General features: G+C 35.9%; 1 protein-coding gene and 1 long non-coding RNA gene across 2 annotated transcripts in view; one reads left to right on the top strand and one right to left on the bottom strand.

The window, feature by feature from the left end:
- Window positions 1-25,291, bottom strand: part of LOC134674526 (TWiK family of potassium channels protein 9-like) — a 430,962-nt gene that overhangs the window by 212,470 nt on the left and 193,201 nt on the right. The gene's annotated exons all lie outside the window — the stretch shown is intronic.
- On the top strand, window positions 14,779-16,042 carry LOC134674686 (uncharacterized). The gene is made up of 2 exons (XR_010099655.1): window positions 14,779-15,459; window positions 15,683-16,042. It is a non-coding gene; the product is annotated as an uncharacterized LOC134674686 (long non-coding RNA).

Below are 25,291 nucleotides of genomic sequence, written 5' to 3'. Positions count from 1 at the left end.
ATTATTTTATCTTTCGATTTTGATAGGTCTCGACGGCGCCGTTGAATTACGCCATTTAGCTACCTCGCCTCCCTAACTAAAAATACGAATAGGTAGGTACGTATTCAAATGAGAATCGAGATCAGTTTGTGACATGTAAAGTGGTGACATATTTGATTGTCACAAATATTCCAAAATGTGCAAGATAGTGTGTAAAACAGTGGCACCCGTGACGGCAGCTAGTAAATATATCATTAATTTGATATTCGAATAATACGAGTATCAAACGATATGAAAATTCTGACCAATGAAAGTTCATATTTTCGCCACCTCGAATGCGAGCATCGCTTATAGTTCCGTCACCAAACTTTTGCCACGGTATTGCCAATACCACAGACCTACGCTCGGTGTAGCCGCCGTGCAGGTCAGTATCTCGACGACTCAAATAAAAAGCTTCAATTCTTAGTGAACTGATATAATTTTCCAAAGGTACTGGTTTACACGGGCTTTCTTGACTAAAACGGTTAGATGTACGAGTAGAAGTGGTGTGTTAATTGTATGAATTCTGATTAAAGACTGATTTGCATAATTTGATTGTACGAAATGGTGGTTAAGATTTAGGTGCCTCTAATTGGCCGCGTTACAGGGTATGTGGAGCGCTCCTATTGGTGCTTGAGAAAAAGCTTCCAAATACTAGCCGAGCTCGACAGCTGCGTTTAGCTACTGCATTAGGATTTTATACAAATAAAGATTGCGTTCGCAACACTCGGTAATCGTTTGGAATACAGGGCCAGGACGATTTATCAACGAGTGGCCGAGTTAATGACGGAAATGTGTGTTGAATTCACTTGATCAGTGCGTTAGGGCCGCAGGTTCAAAATCAGAATTATTTGTCACGGCGTTAGGTAGGTATATGTGACCATTTGTGCATTGAACGCGGTTATCAATAAGATAATGACCGGGTAAACGCGACCATCGATCTTGTCAACAATGTCGGCATGAAATGTTTGGCGGTTATCTATGGGATTTCATTTCTAGCTGCCATATTTAACCTTGAATAATTAGGTCGTGGATTATGCGTGAAATATCTCACCTTTTGTCTTTTTGTTATTTATCCACGTAGTTTAAAAAGTCGACATAATCAGCTTAATCACGTATTTTTATCTTATTAAAATCATTATTTGAAAATAGTTGTAATGTGGAACTATTAAATTTAGCCTTATGAACCAATTTTGCATGTATAACTCTGACCTTAAAATTTATATAGACCTTATAGTTTATGATGGTTCATTATTTTGCAAGTAGGTAGTTTTTGCACAATGTAGATTTTCCTCAGTCACCCGTTGACCACGAACGCTGTAAAGGGTTCGAAACGTCGGGATGAATTCAATATACGCGATACAATCCGTTTCAATAGTTTTATTTCATGAGTACCTAACTATCGGGGTAACCGAAGACAATATTAAAATCAGCTTGTTTACTAAAAAGTCTCTTTATTTTTATTTCACATTTCCAGATCTTGAGAAGTCTTCCGACACTCTTTATTAATCAAAGGTGTCAAGTTCATCTCGCAATCCAAGTCAAATTTACCGTGACGCCGGCTGCCAAAAATTAAGCGCTTTTTATTAAGTAAAAAGCGTATGAAAATGTTAAAAGTCCTTTTTAAAAAACAAAAACCCTTTAATTTCGTGGCGGAAAAAGGCAAAGGCAGACAGAGCGGCGCAACCTACTTCCGTTGTTTTAATGATCCATCAGGCTTTCGAGGATGGATGCATTAAGCCAAACGCTGAATTTAATATACACACTAGATTTTGACCACGGTTTCAGTTGAAAGTAATACGGTTTATCTTTAAGTAACAGGATCTACTGACGAAAAATAATGGCGTCGATTTTTTTGACGAGTTAACAAATAAGAGTCACACTAAGAGTGACATTCCATTTCCAACTGCAGCTGCAATACTGTTCATTTTACTATGGAAACTGACAATGACAGTGACGCGTTTCCATAGTAAAATGAACAGTATTGCAGCTGCAGTTGGAAATGGAATGTCACTCTAACCCGTTATCAAAAAGCCGCTCCCATACAATCGAAGTTATGCTCTAATTTTAAAACTATTATACTTAAATTACAGCTTGAATAGTAATTAGATAACAAGAACCCAAACAAGTATTAAACTACAAAGTCAATTAATCTGTGAAATTAAATTAAATACCTACCTATTATAGAAATTAAACGCTTATTTTCTAAGAAATAACCAACAATCAGAGGTGACCTTTTAGTTCACCCTTCATATCAAGGTGATCTATATGACCCCTAATCTCCTTATTTTATCATTAAAATTACCATATTATTTAAATAAATAAAATAACAGTTATGAATAGAATTTAATATACCTATAGGTAAATAAATATGTAATAAGTAAAATATCTACTGATTGCTACAAATTACTTAAGATTATGCTCCATTGGCAATTTCGTACCAGTCTGTTGAAGTCAATAAAAAATTACCCTCTTATTTTCTGAATATATTTTAATCAGGAGTTGGCGGAAGATTTAATTTAAACTTTCTATATTTTCATAAATTCTTGAATCTGTGGTACGCACAATAGTAGGTAATACCATCATTATCAATCACACATGACTGCGTCTACGAACTTTGAATTACAAACTTGCGATGAATCATTGTGGAATAGATCGCTATAATATTGCGTTGCGTTAATACATATTTTTAGACCAAGAAAACTCAGCAACGATTTTGATAGCATACGCAGTGCAAATGTTAAGTAAGTATTTCATAGAAGCTTGATGCTTAAAATAACACTTGCACTGCGTGTGCTATGAAAATCGTTGCAGACTTATCTTGGTCTAACTCTAATATACCTACCTACTATATTTACATGTAGGGTACATCGCCAATTACTAGCCACCCCCCAATTACTGGCCACTTAATTTGATTTCTATTTATAGGTGAACAAAGTTCATTTTAGTATATAAGGTACGAAAATCCAATTATTAGCCAGTTTTCAATTACTGGCCACCTATTCCAAAAATGAATTCTATTTACAGATAAATAAAACTCATTTTCAGTATAAGGAAAATGGCCAGTAACTGAAATTTATCCACAACCCACTCGTTCAATAACTGGCCGCCTCTTACAAAAATGAGTTCTATTCACCTATACACAGAATTCATTTTAGTATAGGTGGCCAGTAATTGAAAACTGGCTAATAATTGGCGATGTACCCTATTTCTGATCGCATTGTCGTAAAATCAACGATAAGCGTTCGTCGCGGAACCGTTCTGTTGACCAACCGTTTATCGCAATAACTAACAATATGTCGAACAATCGTTCATAGCACATATGTTGTAGTTCAATCACGCACTTCACACATATGTACCCAAAGTAATTGTCACTAACAATAGGTCTTGTCGCAGTGTTAGTATCACAAACACGTGTCTAGACAATTTGCTTCTCACGTTTGATCAGATCAGTCCTAGCTTACAGGTCAAAGCAATGCTTCAACGCTACTGCATTCGAACATTCTGCCGTCCTAGTCTAAAAGGCAGTTTTTCGACAAAAGCTAGTTTCGAGATAATCGCAAAAAACCAACCCAAACATCTTTCTTGAATTTCTACGAAACGGTAAAATTTTTTCCATTTTTTCTTTTTGTATGTGGTAGGTATATATATGTACTTATTTTAGGTATTTATAGTATGTTTCTAAACAGCTCAGTTTTTTTTATTTTATAAAAAACACTTTAAATTAGTATTAAGCTTAAAAATGAGTAGGTCGTACTAGTCAAGAAGGCGGTAAACATGCGTTATGCGGCGTTCTAACTTAGTTCCGAAGTAGAAACTAGGTAAAAACGCCGTATATGTCACATGCTGCCTTTTTGCTTAGTACCAATGAATAATTCGCACTTGAGATCCTAAGTTAAAAGCTATTCGGCCTTTTTGGTTAGTATACTAGGAAAAATTATGAATTTGACCAGATTTTCGACTAGCGTGCTAGTGTAAAAAAACGTATACCAACAAAAACACCGAATATACGGTTTTATAGATTAGTATTTATGGAAGAAATGGGAATAAAAAACAGTCACGTAGTTTAAATGTTTATTTATATACGAACAAAAAACGCCATACTAGTAGGCTATTACTAAAAAAACGAGATCCAGCAATTACTTTTTGGATTATAATCTCAATTACTATACAAAATTAACATATAAATTGGGTTATTCCCACTAGTTACGATCAAGTTGTTACCAGTGGTAACTAATGGGAGTAGTTACCACTACAATCTTGTTAGGGTTCAATAAAGACTCTATATTTATAGTATTCTACTTATACTGTTTTTATTACTATTGAACTGTAACAAAATGTTGATGGTAACTACTAGGAATAAAATCCAACCTTTTATCAGTGGTAACTACTGGGAAACAAATCTCATTAGTTACCACTGGTAACAACTTGATGGTAATTAGTGGGAAAAACCCGATCTATGTGTTAATTTTGTATGGTAATTAAGATTATAATCCAAAAAGTAATCGCTGGATCTTGTTTTTTTAATAATAGCCTGGTAGTTAGTGTTTTGTGTTCATATAATAAACAAACATTTAAACTGTACTGTAAAAAAATGTTGGTGGTAACTACTAGGAAAAAATCCCACCTTTTACCAGTGGTAACTACTGGAAAAAGAAGTTCCTAGTAGTTACCACAAAATTGAGTTGGTGGTAGCTACTGGGAAGAAAAATGGGATATAAATTCCCAGTAGTTACCACTGGTAACAACTTGGCGGTAGATACCTAACTAGTGGGAATAGCCCCATAATACCTATGTAACAAATTTTTAGTGTACGGCCTTTCTGATTTTATTTGTATAATAGACTAGATTTACTCGACTCTACTAATGACATTACATATACTTCTAATGAGCATGAGCAACGAAACTTAACAGAGTCCGCAGTAAGCTCAGCCGAATTTTTACTTCCCATAAAAACGGAAATTCGTACTCATTTTAAAACAACGTGTTGGATTGTACTAAATTGCACATACAATGACATGAGGTATATCTATGCCAGTACCTCATTAGTTTATATTCCAACAAAACTAATGAAATAGAGGAAAAATAAGTTTTGTATGAAAAACTTATTTTCGCTGTATTTTTTTCCATGGTATCTGAAGCTACGCATTAATTACATCTATGCCTGTAATATACCTTATCCTTTACTGAGTACAAAGTTTTAGAGCAATCTAGCTAATCGTTTTAAAATGAGAGCGTAACTACAGTTGTATGGAGAACCCAGCTTGCTGCTGACTTAAATCTTAGCAAACATTTATCTTTGTAGGTGACCAGTTTTTGCATACACGTAACTCAAAAAATACATAATGTTTTACCGAATTCGTGGCATCTCTAATATTTATTTTAGTTTGTTATCAATAGGCATGGAATTTCATCGCACGGTAATACGTTAGCAAATTATGTAGTCTACATTAGCAATAAAATTAATACGAGTGTATTAATTCCTGCACATACTCTGTCATTTATTTAATCCTAAAACGCCTTTTAGCGGTTGTAATTAAAAATTAGATTCACAATAAAATTATTTTTCTATTAGATTACAAACTCATAGCTTTGACTAGTTTAACATACAACTATTATCTAATACACAAACATATCAACCTATTTTAAGATACATATTGTTTTTTTTATAAAACGTAATAGATAGTACTGTAATATATAAATACTATGATAAATAAAACGTAATATAATTTGCAGTAATTAATTTACGATATTTCTTATCGAAATCTATTGGTGCGATATGAACTAGATAAAACCTACTTAAGTATTTCATTTAAGCAAAATATTATATATATAAGATATATATATATATGTGTATATAATATTATCTTTAATTCTCAGTTGGTTTTCGGATGGAACCAGGTTCCATACAAAGATGGCCATGGTCCTTTGTCCTGGTTATCTAAATACTTAGGCGGAAAATGTTATACTGCCCGTAAGAATTCTCATTAAATTTCCCTTTAAAACATTTTTCAATAAGATTTAAACTCTTCATAATGTCAAATACCTACTTGGCTTATAAGGAATTAAACCCGATACGATTAGCTGTAATATCAATTTGATTTTATTTAAATAAAAGCAGTCAAACCGTCCAATGAATAAATAAAACTTAAACAACGTTTGCTGTAGAAAAGTACGTATGAACAATTTTACCATCACAAACTACGCTAGAAAGACGTATTTGCTGTCGAGCGGAAGTATTTGCGAGGCATTTTTAAATTATATACCTTGATAAAAATGATAATACTCGAAGGTACTAATTGTAAAAACTACATATTATTGATAACATATGATGGTAATGCAATAATTAAGTATTTTTTAACCTTGGCGTTCGGTCAATATTTCACGCGCAAAAAGCCACCTCCGCTCTCATTCCGGCAGCCACAAGCCTGCGCTTGCGGCTGACGGCTTTTACTTGGCGTAAAGGTGTCTTTCGGCGCGCGGGGAGCATGACGAAGGTTGGAGCATATACTGCGTTATAGACTAGTTAGACGCACTTTCAACCATTTTAAAAGTTTGTTTGCGTTTAATACGACGTCCATACAAAATAAGAAGAACGTATAATAGTTATACGTTTCTAAAGACTATTATGGTGACGTAAAAAAGTTAAGTGATACTAGGCTAAAATGGCGTATGCGACATTTAAACAAAAAAAAATATTATACGATTTTTTAGACTAGTATCAGATTTAAAATTTTGCTAAAGATCCTAATCTTAAAGTGCGTATAGCGTCTTTTACGTATTTTTTAGCCTAGTTTTTGGCTTATACGTTATTTTAGGCTAGATATGGTGGATAAGATTTTACGCAAACCTGAGCGTAAAAAAACGTATATACGTTGCTGCTGCATATACGTTGTTTTAGCCTGGCTTTGTCAAATAGTCGCTTTTTAGACTAGGAACGAACGAAAATTAGTGCAAATACGGTCTTTTTACGATATTTTTCTCGAAAACTAAGCCACTTATCGGAAAACGGGCCAAAGTGGTCGATGCGTCTCGATCTCTACATTACGAATATCACAAAAAGTCCATTTTGGCAAAATGTCGAAAAACTGCCTTTTAGCTTAGGGCGGTAGCATTGAGGTTGACTATTCGGGGTGCATATTCAGTTGTGAATGTAGCTAGCCACTGTCTTAGGTTAATCAGTCTATACAAATAGGTATATGTAGTTATTTGCTGGACATGTAACGTTTGATTATGATTATTAACGTTGAAATAAGCTAACATTGTGGTAATAATTTAAGCAAAGCTGTACTTATGTTCCTTGCCTCAATATTTATAGTTTATTAGTGTCGATACTTAATTCATGCACCATTGTTCCATAGTGAATAAAAACACATAAAAAAACCGAACAAGTGCGAGTCGGACTCGCCCACCGAGGGTTCCGTACTTTTTAGTATTTGTTGTTATAGCGGCAACAGAACATCATCTGTGAAAATTTCAACTGTTTAGCTATCACGGTTCGTGAGATACAGCCTGGTGACAGACAGACGGCCGGACGGACAGCGGAGTTTTAGTAATAGGGTCCCGTTTTACCCTTTGGGTAAGGAACCCTAAAAATGATAAAATAAAATATTTTAAGTGCTTTGTTACAATTTTTGAAATTAAATTTAACTAGCCGATAACCTAGATTCGTTGTGTTATATATAAAACTACATAGTCGGATACTAAAAAGCTTCTAAACGTTCCTGAGACGTATTATTTCAGCATAAAATCTTACTTCTGGAACTTTCACATCAATCATCAAGTAAACTTTAAAAATTCATCTTCGTTAGAATGCTCGTTGCTCGAATTGTGCCGTAACCTATTTTGTTTGGAAGCAATGTAACCGTGAGCGCGACCGAGTAAAAGACGGATTACCATTAGCGAATCCCGCCTGGGTATCCAGTTACTATATTGTTTGTGTTGTTCCTAAAGATGTTAGGAAAATAATACACATTTTGTTGGTTGTACATATTTCCTATGTAATAAAATCGAGTCACGTGGCAGCGTGTCAAGCCAAGTTCAAGCAAAGGAACTGGCTAGCCAGCGCCGAGTGTAATATTACACGAACCACTTGGTGCCACTTTTGACCCTTCTATAACTCAAAACCTCTTTAACGTAAACACATGAAACTACGTGTGTTTAATTATATCCATAAGGACATCTAGAAGCCCAAATTTCATGAAGTTAGCTCAAACGGTTATAAAGATATGAAGGTCAAAAAGTCATGCATGAAGCAGAGATACACTTAACATTTTTTTTCGAGACGCACATATCCCTAATCTAGGCACCCCAAATCTCTTAACAGTGCGTTCTATGAACTTTGAGAACAATTTTGATATTATGACATTATAATGAGATTGCACTGACTGTACTATTTTTTATCAAGCAGATAGGTGTCTGCAAGTGATAACTTAAGTACATATTTTTTTAAATTACAACTATTACAAGCGGTGAATTTTTCATACCCTCCTTTAATTTAAGAAACCGACCAAGGACGAGTCGAACTCGCGCACGAAGGGTTCCGATACCATTACGCAAAATAACGGCCCCAGTTATAAATTTATTATATTCTGTTTTTAGTATTTGTTGTTATAGCGGCAAAGGAAATACATCATCTGTGAAAATTTCAACTGCCTAGCTACCACGGTTCATAAGATACAGCCTGGTGACAGACAGACGGACAGCTGAGTCTTAGTAATTAGGTCCCGTTTTTACCCTTTGGGTACGGAACCCTAAAAATGTTTAACAGTGAATGAACTTGGGCACTGGAGTTGGAAACGAAGCAATCAGTTGACGCATGCCCACAGTCAAGTGAAAATCTTAATCCAAACAAGTCAATTAGCCTGTTCATCAGGAACGGTTCGAAAACACTGCCCTGGAACTACAAAATGGCTGATCTCAATATAAAATATTCGTGACTTACGCTCTTTCTCTTCTGACAATGGACCGTCCAATTGCCATTCAACAACGTTCAGTCAGAATCACGTATGATAATTTTTTGGTTCTCTGATTTAAACCTTAATTATATGGAGTAAGGTTGGTATTGCAACTTCGTAGTTCACAAAGAGAGGATGGTAGGACAATTACTAGTCGCAATGAGGTTGCTATTGGGAATACGGATGATTCACCAGAAACTGTACCTAACCTAACTTAAAAACCGGGCAAGTGCGAGTCGGACTCGCGCACGAAGGGTTCCGTACCATAAAGCAAAAAAACAAAAACAAAAAAAAAGCAAAAAAAACGGTCACCCATCCAAGTACTGACCACTCCCGACGTTGCTTAACTTTGGTCAAAAATCACGTTTGTTGTATGGGAGCCCCATTCAAATCTTTATTTTATTCTGTTTTTAGTATTTGTTGTTATAGCGACAACAGAAATACATCATCTGTGAAAATTTCAACTGTCTAGCTATCACGGTTCGTGAGATACAGCCTGGTGACAGACGGACGGACGGACGGACGGACGGACGGGCGGACAGCGAAGTCTTAGTAATAGGGTCCCGTTTTACCCTTTGGGTACGGAACCCTAAAAACTGGATAGGTTAGGGTAAAAAGTTGATAATTTTTTAAGCAATAAAAGATTTAGGCTCTGGATTCGGTAATTAGGTCAAATGTCGGTTCCATATATTACACTAATCTAATAATTATACTCGTAGGTATTTTGATAAGTTTATGTATACTAACCGTCTGACCGCTTCTTATTCGCAATATTATTATAGGTACCTATATTTTATTAATAAATGTAATAAATATATTGTCAAATCAAAATATCGCAACAGTTATACCTAGGTATAAATCATTAATCTAAACCTTATTGTCTAAATAGATTTCCTTAGGATTTGTCAATGTTAGCACGAAATCAAATACTCAAGTTAATTAACCTGACTCGTGGACAAAATTTGTTAACAATTTAGACATTCAAAGAAAATAATAATTCTAGTACCTTTACTCCCTTATCAACTAACCCCCTTATTCATAAACGTTTAATAAAGTTAACAAGCCGATAACAATAGTTTGTCCTTTTCCGACGTATTGGTATAATGGAAAGGAACAAACGATTAAGAAAACGTTTATGAATAAGGGGATAAATGTCTGACTATAAATAGCCCATAAATCCCTCATTTGCAGAATAGTTTGAAATAAATAAAGCGGAATTGCCTTGACTTTTTATCTGATATCTCGACACTCAGCGCTCTAGGCGATAGCGACGTCAGCGCCAGATAAAATAAAAGATAAAAACAAATGCCGACGCTAAGGTGAGCTTTAAGGTGGTTCGCCTAGGTTACTCAAAACTTAACTCTCGCTAGATGGCACCACTTTTGCAAAATTTCAGATTTTATTTTTTTGTGAAATGGTCTTGGTATTTGTATACTTAAAAGTATGTTTCGCGCACTCTTTAAGTAAATATTGAACTATTAAAATAAACATTGAATACTTCATTGTGCAAAAACCATCTTTTTAATTCGACGGAGTGTTGCTGTCACGCTTTTTCCTACTATTACTCACACATGCAAACAGTGTTTCCGTGATCCTTGTAGTAGACAATTTCACACAACGTAAGTATGTTGCAATAGCGTAACGGTATGTTCGTGGAAATACGTGCAAGAGGATTGGGGATCAAGACTGGTGCGAGTAGGTAATTTCTTTTTGTTTCTCCTTTGTGTTATCTTACCTTTAAACGAGCAATTATTAGATATATAATTATTTATTTATATATTTGGATGGTATCAGAAACGGCTCTAACGATTTCGATGAAATTTGCTATAAGGGGTTTGATCTCTTAGCTAGGTCTATGAGAAAACGCGCATTTTTGAGTTTTTATGTTTTGTAAGCTTTGGTCGGTCTCCCAGATATTCAATCTCCGCTTGGCAACTAATCCCAGAATTGGCATGCGCACTAGTTTTTACGAAATCGACTGCCCTGACCTTCCAACCCAGAGAGTAAACTTATTTGGATTAGTCCGGTTTCCTCACATTGTTTTCTTTCACCGAAAAATAGGTATCGGTGTATAAATAGGTAGGTATCAAATGCTATTTCGTACAAAAGTTCGAAAAATCATTGGTACAAGCCGGGGTTAGAACCCGCGACCTCCGAATTGCTTTCCGCTAGGCCAGCAGCGCTTCCCCCACATACTCAGTGTTATCAGCATACGTCGGACTCCAGCGGGCATTTTCGTGGCATGTCAAAATGATAGGTAAGGTTCGCAAATCAATCAATTCACTTTCGAGTATTTGTACTTAGTATTTGGTACCTAGTATTTATAATGTAACAATTAAAGCAAATCTTTCTATTGATTAGACGGCACTCTACCAACAAATATAAGTATGAACATCAGTCATAATGACGCATGTCAGCTATTTAGTTGTTTTTTAAGTGGCCACTTCAGTGGGCTATCAGCCATCGCTTCAAAGAGTATTTACACATTAAAGATGAATAAATGATAACGGGTAACTAATTTAATTAACTGGTATGTGACAAATACTAGGTACATTATAATACTCCTAAATTAAGATTTTTTTGTAAACCTTACCTTGCCCTCAAACTGCCCGCTATAGTCCGACGTTTGGTTATCAGGTTTTTTAAAAATCAAAAACCGGGCAAGTGCGAGTCGGACTCGCGCACGAAGGGTTCCGTACCATAATGCAAAAAAAAACAACAAAAAAAAGCAAAAAGAAAACGGTCACCCATCCAAGTACTGACCCCTCCCGACGTTGCTTAACTTTGGTCAAAAATCACGTTTGTTGTATGGGAGCCCCATTTAGATATTTATTTTATTCTGTTTTTAGTATTTGTTGTTATAGCGGCAACAGAAATACATCATCTGTGAAAATTTCAACTGTCTAAGCACGGTTCGTGAGATACAGCCTGGTGACAGACGGACGGACGGACGGACGGACGGACAGCGAAGTCTTAGTAATAGGGTCCCGTTTTACACTTTGGGTACGGAACCCTAAAAACGATTACTTATGAAAGCAGAAGAATATAAATGATCGTATTAGATTTATAATTGTTACATATTTGCCGTAACTTATTTTTAAAATGTGTTTTTCAATTAAAGGACACGTCAAGATTGTTTACCTTATTTCTAATGCTAAAAAAAACAAACTATAGTAATAATTGTGTTTTTCATTCATAGACAAAATCCATTATTTTTAACCACAGGAAATTTTATACACTTCTTTTTAGGGTTCCGTACCCAAAGGGTAAAACGGGACCCTATTACTAAGACTTCGCTGTCCGTCCGTCCGTCCGTCCGTCTGTCACCAGGCTGTATCTCACGAACCGTAATAGCTAGACAATTGAAATTTTCACAGATGATGTATTTCTGTTGCCGCTATAACAATTAACAAATACTAAAAACAGAATAAAATAAAGATTTGAATGGGGCTCCCATACAACAAACGTGATTTTTGACCAAAGTTAAGCAACGTCGGGAGTGGTCAGTACTTGGATGGGTGACCGTTTTTTTTGCTTTTTTTGTTTTTTTTTTTTGCATTATGGCACGGAACCCTTCGTGCGCGAGTCCAACTCGCACTTGCCCGGTTTTTATTGCAGTGAGGAAGTCCTGATTGTAAAAATCAGAGAGATTAGGAAGAGTATAATTTCTAATTATCTTTGTAAAAATAAAAGAATACGTGTAGCCCATACTTAATAATCTATTTATGATAATAAGAAAAATTAAATAAAAATAAAAAAACAATACCAAATTTAGGTGTAACAAAAATACAAAAAGTTATGTTCCAGCATACAATGACTGGGGATCGAACCGGGAATCTTCCGTTTGCAAGCAAAAAAGCGACTGTTTGCATAACACGCCATGATAGTTCTTAGCTAAGCTGACGAACTTCTCGCTTAGGTCAATTAACTACCTGTCAAATATCAGTGTCAACAAAATTGCACTAAACATGACGGCACTCCAAATTCGAGCCGTGGTCAGCCCGGCAACGTCGGAAATGGTATGGCAACGTCGCAAATGTATCTGTACACGACATTTGTGACACATACATACGTAAAATTGATGAAAAGTTAACTATGATTTTTGCATGATTTCTGTATGAAACATTGTTTTCCTGTTAATTTCGCGCAAACGAATATTCGAAAGAAGATAAATGCGGAAATATTTGTGTACTAATAGTGTGTAGTTACTTAATGAGCTTTGATTGAATTTTGTATGAAAAGCGAACCACCTTAAGGACAATGTATAAAATGCCTTATTTACTGTATTTACTGAATTTCCCGATAGATGTCGCTCTTTATTCTTAGAACTAGCGAACGGTTGTCTGTCATAGAATACATAAGATTTTTAACTTATTTTTTGTATATGAGACGATTTGTGTGCCAGATTAAACATACTTAAAAGTGAAATAGAAACGTCACTACTGTCGTCGTCATAAATATATTCTAATTCTCAAGAAACTTAGCTATTTTCGGGGCAGGCTGTTTAAAAAAGTTAAAATTAATCTCTAAAGTCTAAATTTCCAGTGTATGTGAATTCCTCAACTAATATTACCTAAAACCTAATAAAAATCAATTTATAAAATTCCACAACAAATCTGACAACGCTCTGCCATACTTGACGTCTTAAAAATAAATTTTCCTTTGTCATATTTACATCCGTGACATTTTCGATACATTTACAAAATTAACAATATTATTATATTCTTTGGATCAAGTGGACTTATACAGACAAAATGACTTTGTAATATTGAAATTAGTAAAATGCATACCACGCGCAATAATCCTACATGTCAGGAAGAGAACGCCGACATGGCAACATGCCCAACCTGCTCCAAAACGTTCAAAAGCAAAGGTCTACAACGCCACATACGCTCCGCTCACGGCTCTAAAAACTCACCTCAGCCACAACATTCGTCTCAAGTGCCTCCACTACAACAACAGTTACCAAGATCTCCACTCGAAGAAGCCTTTGACTCCCCGTACTTCAATGACAGGGGCGCGAAAAACGGCATCTGGCAAACACGTTGGGACAAAGTATGTACTCTCCGCGGCAAGCTTTACGATCTCCCTTCCTCTAGTACCGTTAGCAGGAAATTTATTCACACTCTTGCCGACGAAATAGAACTGCTAACAAACTCCGTATACCCATCAGAACGGGTACTAATTTTTATCGCAGTCATGTTACAAAGAGACAAGAATGTTAAACAAACGAAAGACATAAACCGGTTGCTTGAGCGCCGCTTAAAGTTATGGACAGATGAACACTACGAGATCTTACTAGCCGAATCAACAAAATCTGACAACTCTCTTCGCAATTCATACAACCGAAAGAAACATAATGACGATGTAACACAAATGTTTACACGCTTAATTTTATGAGGCAAAATACGCGAAGCCGTAAACTGATTATTAACGAAAGACTCCAGCAAAATCCTTACCACCGACGATGAAATAGACAACACAGGAAAAACCGTTGGCGATGTCTTGAAAGACAAACACCCACCCTCCATAACGCCCGATCCTCATTTATTTACTCTCCCAGAGGACCTCAAGGAAATGCCGCCACTACTCGAAGTCGACATAACTAACTATCACGTGGAACAAGTTGCCAGAAAGCTACATGGTGGCGGAGGCCCAACCGGTACAACCTCTGAAAACTGGAAGGATTTCCTCCTAAGATTTGGAGAAGCAAGTTTACATCTCAGAAATTCTGTAGCACACTTAACCATGAAACTGAATAACGAATACATTCCTTGGAATCAAATACAAGCACTTGTAATGGAAAAATATTTAGATAACAAAATACTTCTATGAAGCCGGACGGGCGATTAAATCTGTGTCTCGAATAGTGTCGATGGACTGTCAAGTTGGCAGCGATTCCGTGTTGCCAGGGAGATAGGTCTGAATCCCTTCGAAACCAGTTCGATCGACAACTAGTTCTTACCAAAATAATTATTATCATTCTCCATGAACGGGTAGGAATGTATAGATTGTCGAGTCTTCCTTTCCCTTTCTTAAAAAATATCATACCGTGCTTGTCCAGCAGCGTTTACCACGCTCTGTTCTAATTTCCGTATTTAGAATTTCACGTCAGTTTTGTTAAATGCCTTGGGATTGTAACCCTGGCAACATCGAGGAGGAGGCACCGAGGGGAGAGTGATTCGGCCATTTTGGGACTTGGATTTTCTTCCCCGACCTAGCCGGGCTCGGCTTTATATTAAATAATTGGGACAACGTTCTCATCTTTGGTAAGTAATCTTACATTCGTTTGTGAAGACCGTGAAATTCGGAATCTGTTGTTGGATTATGCGATTATTGACGTGAACCGTTTATTTCAGCCTGCCCTCAGGTGTACCTTGAGGTTAACCCGTTTCCCGAAAGGGCGAACCAGGAGCGTCCTGGGCACTTCGGAGTTGATATTCGATCACTCATAAACCCCGGCAAGACGATTTTCCTCCGACAGGTAAGGCGTCGTTCATATACTTTTGTCAGAAATTGTATGGCGTGCCATGCGGCCACATAAAAGTATCCCGCGTAGCGCTGAATTCTATACTGTAATATAACCCCAAAGGGTTACGCATGGAAACCCTTGTTCCTATGTGAAACGGACTCTCCCGTGGCACGGACCACAGATTCTTGGCGTGACCTGAGCCAGTGGAACTAATCCCGTACCCGGAATTTTCCAGGAGGTGTCTACTAGGGGCGCGGCCTTTGGTAGGCCAGATTCTGTGCCAGTCGACCTGTGCAGCTGGCCCCGCCAGAGTCGGAGCTATTGGAACCTCCGGCCATCTGGTCGAGAGAGAGACGTCGACTGTCGCTACAGTGCAGCTAAGCCTTTCACTACTTTTTCCTAAACTGCGATTTTGGACTATTCACCTTTTAGTATTAACTATCCAATAGCGCAATCGACCAAGTATCACCAACAATAATTAAAACCCGGTTAGATAAATATAAATTTAGTTTACTATCAATAAGTCGTTAAGTAGTGTTTAAGCTCCAAAGTGTAAACTTAACCAGGCCGGCAATTAAATTGTACCTGTCCACTATCAGGTTGTTTGTTTTATCCCCTTCAGGACCCTTAGTTTAAAAAAAAAGTATTACACACTAATGTCAAGTCGTCTCGTAGCCCTAGATAAATCCCCAGGAGTGAGACCCATCGGCATCGGCGAATGTTTGCGTCGAATCTTATCAAAATGTATGATCTTAGCTACCGGCTCCGAAGTAACGGAAGCATGTGGCCAGTCACAACTCTGTAGTGGCCTCAGTAGCGGCATTGAAGGTGCAATACACGCAATGAATGACATCTTTCAAAATAATTGTCAACCTAACTCAAACTGGGGAATGCTTCTTGTTGATGCAAATAATGCATTTAATGCTGTCAATAGACAACTGGCTCTTTGGCAAGCAAGAATATATTGGCCACACTGCGCCCGGTTTCTGTATAATACATACAATGGTCACGCGGAACTGGTTACTCGCGATTCCGACATGAGACTATACAGCAGAGAAGGGGTAACTCAAGGAGACCCACTGGCCATGCCTCTGTATGCCCTTGCAACTCTGCCCATCATAAACAAAATGAAAGATGAAAATACCATACAATCTTGGTATGCAGACGATTTCTCAGCACAGGGTAGTCTAAAAAATCTACGAAATTGGTGGAACAATATAAATATGACAGGACCATCCTTTGGCTACTTTCCGCAAGCCAAAAAGACATTGCTCATAGTATCTGAATCTGACAAACAAATAGCTCATCAGATCTTCAAGGGTACTAATCTAACTATTGTCACCGGATCTCGCTTCCTGGGAAGCTACATTGGTGAAGGAAAAGAGGATTTCATAAAAAATAATGTAAATAAATTCGTCTCCACCGTTGAAAAAATATCTCTTATCTGCAAGGATTCTCCGCAAGCTGCCTACACTGCCCTCACTAAAGCAATTCAATTCAAATGGTCATACTTACTACGTGTCCTGAAAAACTCCCACGAATTCTTTGAACCACTAACACATGCCCTACGCACTATCTTCCTCCCAACGCTCTTTGGAAGTGACGTCTCCCCTATTGAAGCCGACCTATTCTCCCTACCTATAAATAAAGGCGGTTTGGCCATTAGCGACCCTTTTAATGCTACTAATTTAAATTATGAAATTTCGAAAAAAAGCTGCACAGCTCTCACGGAAGCCCTTATCGAAAATAAAGAGATTGTTCTTTCAGATCACTATACATTCATAAAAGATGCTCGCAAAGATGGCCGCAAAGAAAAAGAAGACCTTGATAATAAACTTCTAGAATCTACCCTAGCAAAATTTACACCTAACAAAAAACGAGCAATCGAGAGATCCATCGCAGCCAAGATGAAAACGAAGGCCTCAAATTGGCTCTCGGTTATTCCAACAAAAAAAGATCACTTCGATCTATCCCCATACGAATTCAGAGATGCGCTGTCAATACGCTACCATAGAACACCAAACGCCATGCCGCAATCATGCGACGGCTGTGGCAACGGCAGCTTCAACATCGACCACGCGCTCTGCTGTAAAACTGGAGGCCTAATCACAAGGCGGCACAATGAGATAAGAGACTTATTCTGTGAACTTTGTCAACACGCGTGGGGCAACGTAACAAAAGAACCAATAATCTCGGAAAATGACTGCGGCCTACCTGCAGATCTATCTTGTCGTGGCGTTTGGGATGCGCAGAGGGAGGCGTTGTTTGATATCCGTGTCGTCGACACTGACGCTCCTTCTTACCTCTCACGACCCGTCACATCTGTACTAAAATCAGCTGAAGACGAAAAGCAGAGAAAATATTCCACGGCCTGTGAAATGCGACATGCAACGTTCACCCCACTTGTAACATCTGTTGACAGCGTCTATGCACCCCAAATGTCCTCCTTTATAAAAGATATGGCAGAAACCATATCTCAACGGTGGAACCGTTCTCTAAGCACCATACTGGGCTGGCTGAGATGTAGGATCAGTATCGCCGTTATACGCGCCACCAGCATGTGTATCCGAGGCACACGCCACCGTTTTAAGTCGACCGCCAGGTGGCTTGGGTTCGACGACGGTGCCGCCGATTGAAACCACTTTTCTACCCTACCCACATATGTATTATCTAACCCTTTGCCTATGTACTTATGATTGTTTTAATGTAATAAATTTTTGTTTTACTAGCCCCGATGCAAATGATTTCGTCTAGTTTCGCGCAACAATTTTGTTTATTTTAATAAATTTTACACATGAACATATAATGACCCAGTAATGGGAACCATAATAGCAATGTTTAATGTAGTTTATTTTGATCGTATAATAAAATTGCATGAGACTCTTATTGCTGAAAAAAAGGACTTTTCAAAAACGTTGTCCAAATCATATTGTCCTCTCCTACAGCACTGCTGCATGCATGGGCTCGAAACAAAATTGTCAGTACATTGGCAGAGCCCTATTGCTTTCCCTGGTAATGGCCCTTTTCACAGATGTTGTAATCATACCCGTCAAAAAAAAAAAACATTATTTTTTTCTTTCAGTACAAACGGTATTTCTTGTATTTAGATTTAGTTATTGCAGAGTATTACCATATAAAATTAAATTACATTAGTATAAGCATTAAATATTAGCAATTTTTAAACAAAAACATTATTTTTGAACAAACGCGAGAACCTCAAAAATGGGGTCACCTGACGAAAACATATGCATCGGGGCTCGTAAATAAAACTATTACTTATGATTAAACATACTTCTGTTTATAAAAACAAGGTGTTTGATTGAAGCTGCTTTCCCTTCGAAACCAGAGTCCAAGATTGTACAGACAATGAATAGTAGATGGCCCAGTGCATGAAAACGTATATTATCATACTAACGAAAGCCTCTTTGAAAGTCGTTTTATTAAAAAGAGACTTCCGCTTGCAAGTTTCATGAACGAGCTCCTGAACTTGTAGACTATAATATATAGATTTAGATTTATTTATTTCATAATATGAAATTACAATATAAATTATTTTACACTAATCTATACGAATTTACATTATGATCGTCAAGTAGGAAAATAACAATTGATTATAATTATACAAATGTCAAGCAATACACAATATAAAAACCATTATAAGCAATCGATTAATTAACTAAATTAATTATGAGTTGAGAGAAATTATGAGTTAATCCTATAAGCGACTAAAATTAAATGACTATTTTATCGGATTTTAATGCCTATTATACTCATACTCTATTTTTTCTTTTGTCTTCTAGCTTTAATTTTGTTTAAAGATAGTTCTATTAAATCAGTTTATTAAATATTTGTAAACTATATTGCAAATACATAAAATCCATTTATGCCCAGTTAAAGGAATATTGCAGTTAATTGCTATTATCTTATTTCAATGGTAGGTAAACAAATTGGAAACAAATGTGACAAGAAAATTATTATGTAACAACAAAAGCAAAACTCAATTTCGAAGTCACAAATGCAAATGATGATTTCATCTAACAATGAGCATGGTTCATCAACTTGATTTGAATGATTTGATTCCGCTTGAAGGATGCCAAAATGGAATGAAATCAAGTGCTCAATAAATAACGCCTTCCCCTTGTCAAGACGGTTACAAAAAAGGCCGATTCGAACCTACAAATTAATGCGAATTTGATCTCATTCTGATAATTTTACCAATGTGCTCACTCGCACATAGTAATTTAGATGTTAGTGGAAGCGAGATGCGCTGCAGTTAAACCCCCTTATTCATAAACGTTTACTAAAGTTGACAAGCCGATAATAATCGTTTGTCCCTTTCCATCATACCAATACGTCGGAAAGGGACAAACGATTATTATCGGTTTGTTAACTTTAGTAAACGTTTATGAATAAGGGGAAAAATCTTTAAACAAAAAATCACCGTAAAAAGGTCCTTATTGCAGATGAAGCATAAAGACCCTTCTCTGATGGAAAGCCACATATAGCAGTATGTATGTATAAATTCTTTATTGTACAAAACACAAATTCATGGCACAGGATAGGCAGTACAAAAGCGAACTTATCTCTTTAAGGGATTTCTTCCAGTTAACCTTTGAGTAGATGAGATTATTATTTTTGTTGTTATTGTTGGCAGTATTTATTGTAAAAAAAAATATATTTTTAATAAAAATGTAACTCAAATCTAGTAAATCAACACAGACTATCTACTCTCTCTGGGTGCGCTTTATGGAATAAGCGTCTTTCTTCTTCTATCTATAGTTAAAACTGAATTATATGCATAGTTTTAACTTTAAATAACGGATAGCCTAAGTTAGAGGCAGGTCGAGTTAGGTCTCCACAGCGGACGGAAGCGTTCTATTTAGGCTCCGATATCGGACCGTAATGGCGAGCTAGTTTCAAGCAGGAAGATGGCTGAATAATAGGTCCCTAAGGCTTATTCAATATAAAATATGAATTTGGTATCATATTTCACTTTTCTAAATTTGTACTCATTTATTACTCATAAATAAAAAAGTTTTTCACGATGGCTTAAACTATAAGTATATAACAGTGTTATGCGTATTTATTATTAATTATAGCTTGTTGATAACACTTCATTTAAAACTTGTAAAATCACTTATAAAACAATTAATTATTTTTATTTAGGTTTAAAAAGGTTTTGACTTAGTTTTCAGGTTGCGCGGATCTGTTCTTTTTATGCGAGTCGCATCAACATAAGTGTTTTTTTCATTAGTTTGTTTTTCTTAATTATGTGTTTTCATTTTTCTTCTTAGTTTGTTTAATACGGGACTTGAATAAACCGTCACAGAAAAATCTCGTTAATAAAATAAGTTAAATTAAATACAAACATCACTAGTTTCTTAACACACCATGAGTGTCGACTTAATATTAATGTCTTCATACTATAAATAAGTGTTGAAAAACTCAGTTTCCGCTCGTATTTCCAGCTCGTGTCACAAACAAGTGTGAGGCTCTCCACTGCAATTTGAATTATTATATTAAAATGTCCTTTTCATGTTGCGGCACGGCTCGCCGGATTCATAACTGGACCTTTTTTGCTTTACTGGCTCTCGCCAGTTTTTATTCCAAGATCTTTTATATCCAGCTCATGCATTTTTAACACAGATTTTTGTGATTGAATTAAAAATCAATCAATAGGTTGGTTAACTTAAAAGAACCGACTTTACAAAACATTGCTACATGTAACAAACACAACGGTTACGATAGCCACTATACTACAAAAAAAAAACGTCTAAGTGCGAGTCGAACTCGCACACGAAGGGTTCCGTACCATTACGCAAAAAATGGTAAAAAAATCAAATGTTATACGGGAGCCCCACTTAAATATTAATTATATTCTGTTTTTAGTATTTGTTGTCATAGCCGCAACAGAAATAACATCAGTGAAAATTTCAACTGCCGATAGTGTCGAGGAGGCATTATAATAATAAGCTTTTCACTTTTTAATTTGTTGATATTTTTACTTTTGTAAAAAAATAATTCCCTTAAACATTCGTCCGCGAAATATGCAAACAAGCCTGTGACATCAAAACATCCACGAGAGTCCCCTTGTTAAACAGTTTTGCTCAAAATGTGAGCATTTGTATTTGCGGTGAGTTGGCGGCTTTAAAATATGCATATTGTTGCCAGATTACGCTATAGCGTAAAATGAAAGAATCGGAAGGTCTACACGTAGGCATGAGTACAATTTGTACGTGTTTTATTCTTAAGTTAATTAAATTAAAACTTTTTGGTATTGCAGCCTGAAAGAGACAAGATTATGCTTTAATTTTAGAAACAGTATTCAAGTAACATAATAAAAATGGAACATAACGTCGGTGCGAATAAAAAAATCGCCATGTATTTTTAAGCTACTTTTCAGGACACAAAAATAACTGTTTATTTTCCTGTTTGTAATATATTTGTTGCGCCTGTATTTTTTTTCTGATAGATCAATGATTTTTACATGATACTCATGAAGAAAATAAACAGATGTATATGTAATTTTTTACAATATTATTATTTTAACCAAATTTTGCTACATAGCGATTTAAATTTGGTTTATTAAAATCGTCATGTGTGAAATTTGTACACATAGCGATTTGTTGCCTAAGTAACATAGTACGAGAGATGATACATAGCGGATTTTAGGGTCTATGTTGTCGGGTAATTCATTCTACAATAGGTGATACATAGCGGATTTTAGGGTCTATGTCGGGTAATCCACTCTACAATAAATCGCCATGTGCAACATTATCGCCGTCACCCTCGACGAAAAACAAGGCATTTAATATCGTTATGTGCTAAAAACTCACATAGCTATTTTTTTGTTTAGTTCTGTTATTTTTTTGGACAAATGTTGTTCTGTGTTCACATAGCGGAATTTTTATTTTCAAAACTAATAAAGATATAACAAAAATATTTATGTGGGTCGACGGGAAATTTAAAAAGGAATTCAAATATGCCAAATTAAAAAAATCGTATAAAAACACATAGCGATTTTTTTATTCGCACCGACGATAACACACGTGAAAATGGATTACAAATGTATGTTTAGTAATGTTACCGTTATCGATTTGTGATATTTTGCCGTAGTTTATTGTATTTATATTATTTCTTCGGGCTTCTTTCATTTAGAAGTATTTAATTTTACACCCATAATAACTTCTAACAGCGCTTTTCTGTTCACCTCTCTATGAATCATCTCGTGATAAAAACCATCCTTTATATTAATCAGGTACATAGTTCTAGTTTAACTCTGCTTGAGAATAACTTTGACGGCAGCTGCAGTAAGGTTTTGTGGGCTAATGCATTACATTCATATGCACATGTTGCATGTCCAGGCTTTTTGTTTCGTGCTAAATACAAGCTTTCACGTTCCACTAATTAATGTAATCTCCATAACACTGGGGAAAAACAGTAGTTATTTTAGAATCTCTGAACTAATGGACACCTGGAATTATTAAGCAGCTGTTCGCCAGTGCGTACCATCTGTACATAAGTATATTCAGTAAGTATGTATATATATATATTTTTTTTTTAAACTATACCACTTGTCTCAAAAAACGTGAAAGTTAAACAGATGTTTTCACTGAAAGTCCATTTATTATTTGATTATTTGAATTGTTTCCCCCAACTAATGCAATTGCTAATTTATGTTTATCCCAGTAGTTGACTGGTAGAAAATGCCTCAAGGCATTATGACCGCCTTTTGTATTTTTTACTTGTTTTTGTACAATAAAGCTTAAAATAAATAAATAATTGCCTCATAAATACTTAATTCATCAGCCCTTTTGGCTTCGAAGGGTAAAATTGTAAGCTAGAGCCAATACTCTTCAATGGTCGATACTTAGAAAATAGAATAGAATAGAAAATATTTATTTGGCGTAAAATAACTTACATTTGGTAGGTACAACATAAAGATTATAAAAGAAACATACACCAAATAGGATGCCGCTCAGCATATGCAGTGTCTGTAAGATACTGCGCTGGTTTTCAGGGCACCCAAATATCAAAACTTGTTAAATATCAAATCTGGTTAAGCTCATCAAAAGTTAAAAGTCAAATCTTATTACCAGGAAACTAGCTGACTTGAACAAACTGAAATATTACTCTTATATCTTTGACGTAATATGACTGGTAACGTCTTTTGACGTTTGAAGGCCTCAAAGGGTTAAGTGAGCGTGTTTGAATGTTCTTAAGTAAATAAGAGTTTTGTGTATCACAAAAGAAAAACCAAATAAAAAATATAACATATTTATAAACGTCAAGACCAGAAAAAACAGGCTTTGATCGTCTAGCAAACAGGATGTTTTGCGTATTTGTGTTATTTGTGGAAGTTGCGCATAGATTAAGTTGTCAACCGCACTCTATAGGAATGTGGCGTTTTAGGGTTCCGTACCTCAAAAGGAAAAAACGGAACCCTTCACTAGGATCACTCGTGCGTCTGTCTGTCTGTCCATTTGTCATAGCCTATTTTCTCGGAAACTACTGGACCAATTAAGTTGAAATTTGATACACATATATAAATTAGTGAGCCAAAGATGGACGTGTAACGTAAAGAAATTTTCTCAAACATGCAATGAAATATTGATGTTATGTTCCTTATAATAGGCTGCGAAGTATGACGTTTCAGGTGCGGCTAGGACAAAAGGTCGTTAATGGAATTTCATACACATCTTGCAGGCCTAGGCCGGCAAAGTCCTCTTTTTTAATGTTCATTTCACAGATATTTGTGACACAGCATCGTGGCATTCATCCATTAAAAAAAACTAGAGGCAGTATTTGCTTTATGGTTCGTAATGACACTCTGCCACTACGCATATAAAAAAAAAACAAAAAACAATGTTTGCTATAATTTGCAGTTTTATTTGTATAAAATCAACATAAACTGAATAAAGAATACATTCTATAATTTTATAATTTTAAATTATAAATTTAACTACACAAATAAAAACATTTCAAATATTTCATCTAAACGTTAGCGGTAAAACGGTCTACTCAAACACGCGTAGTTATATTTTTTAAATTGTTATGGAGGTAAAGTTGAAAAATATTCATTCTGTTTTATTGGATTTATGGTGCGTTGTTGATTTTTTGACTTTAATATGAGTTCCGACGAAATAATGAAATTAATATTAATTGTAATCGTAGGTGTTGGAATTGGCAGCGTAAGCAGAATTGATTTTAAATAACTTGCTGCCTCTGCCGCCAAGTCAAAGACGAAGTATGTACATGGTTGCTTATGGCAATTTTATTATTTGAGAAACTATGAAAAATGGCTTACAGTTTATTAGAAACAGTTTTGTGGCATATTTTAAATGAATGTAACTACAAATTCGTCAACACTGTGGAAATTATACTTATTTACTCCATGCATAAAGCAACGATGTATGTGAAACATGATATCAATATGAAAGACTATGTAAACTTATGTGACGAAAACGACAGTCAGACGGATACAAGGCGAAAAAATCAAAGATACATGAAAATATACGGGTAGTAAAAATACACGACTCGTGTAAAACATACGCGTGATAATGATATAGGTACGTGTTGGTTATATTTTGGGTATAGTTTACTTTTAGTTTTTTCTATAAATAAAACTTGGGTTTCGTGGATTTTTTATTTTATTTTATTTATTTCATTGCATGTTTGAGAAAAGCACTATACATACCTCGGCGGGAAATGGGGTTGCCCGCGCTCAGACCTATCCGGCCTCGCTTCGCTCGGCCGTCTATATGTCTTCGGCCGGCAACCCCTTTCGTCCCGGCCTCTATAGTAATGTACTATAATTTTAAACATGGAGGCCCACTTTTGGGAG

Source organism: Cydia fagiglandana, chromosome 20, assembly GCF_963556715.1.
Source record: "Cydia fagiglandana chromosome 20, ilCydFagi1.1, whole genome shotgun sequence".
Lineage (NCBI taxonomy): Eukaryota > Metazoa > Arthropoda > Insecta > Lepidoptera > Tortricidae > Cydia > Cydia fagiglandana.
This window is presented reverse-complemented; position numbering and strand designations above follow the sequence as displayed.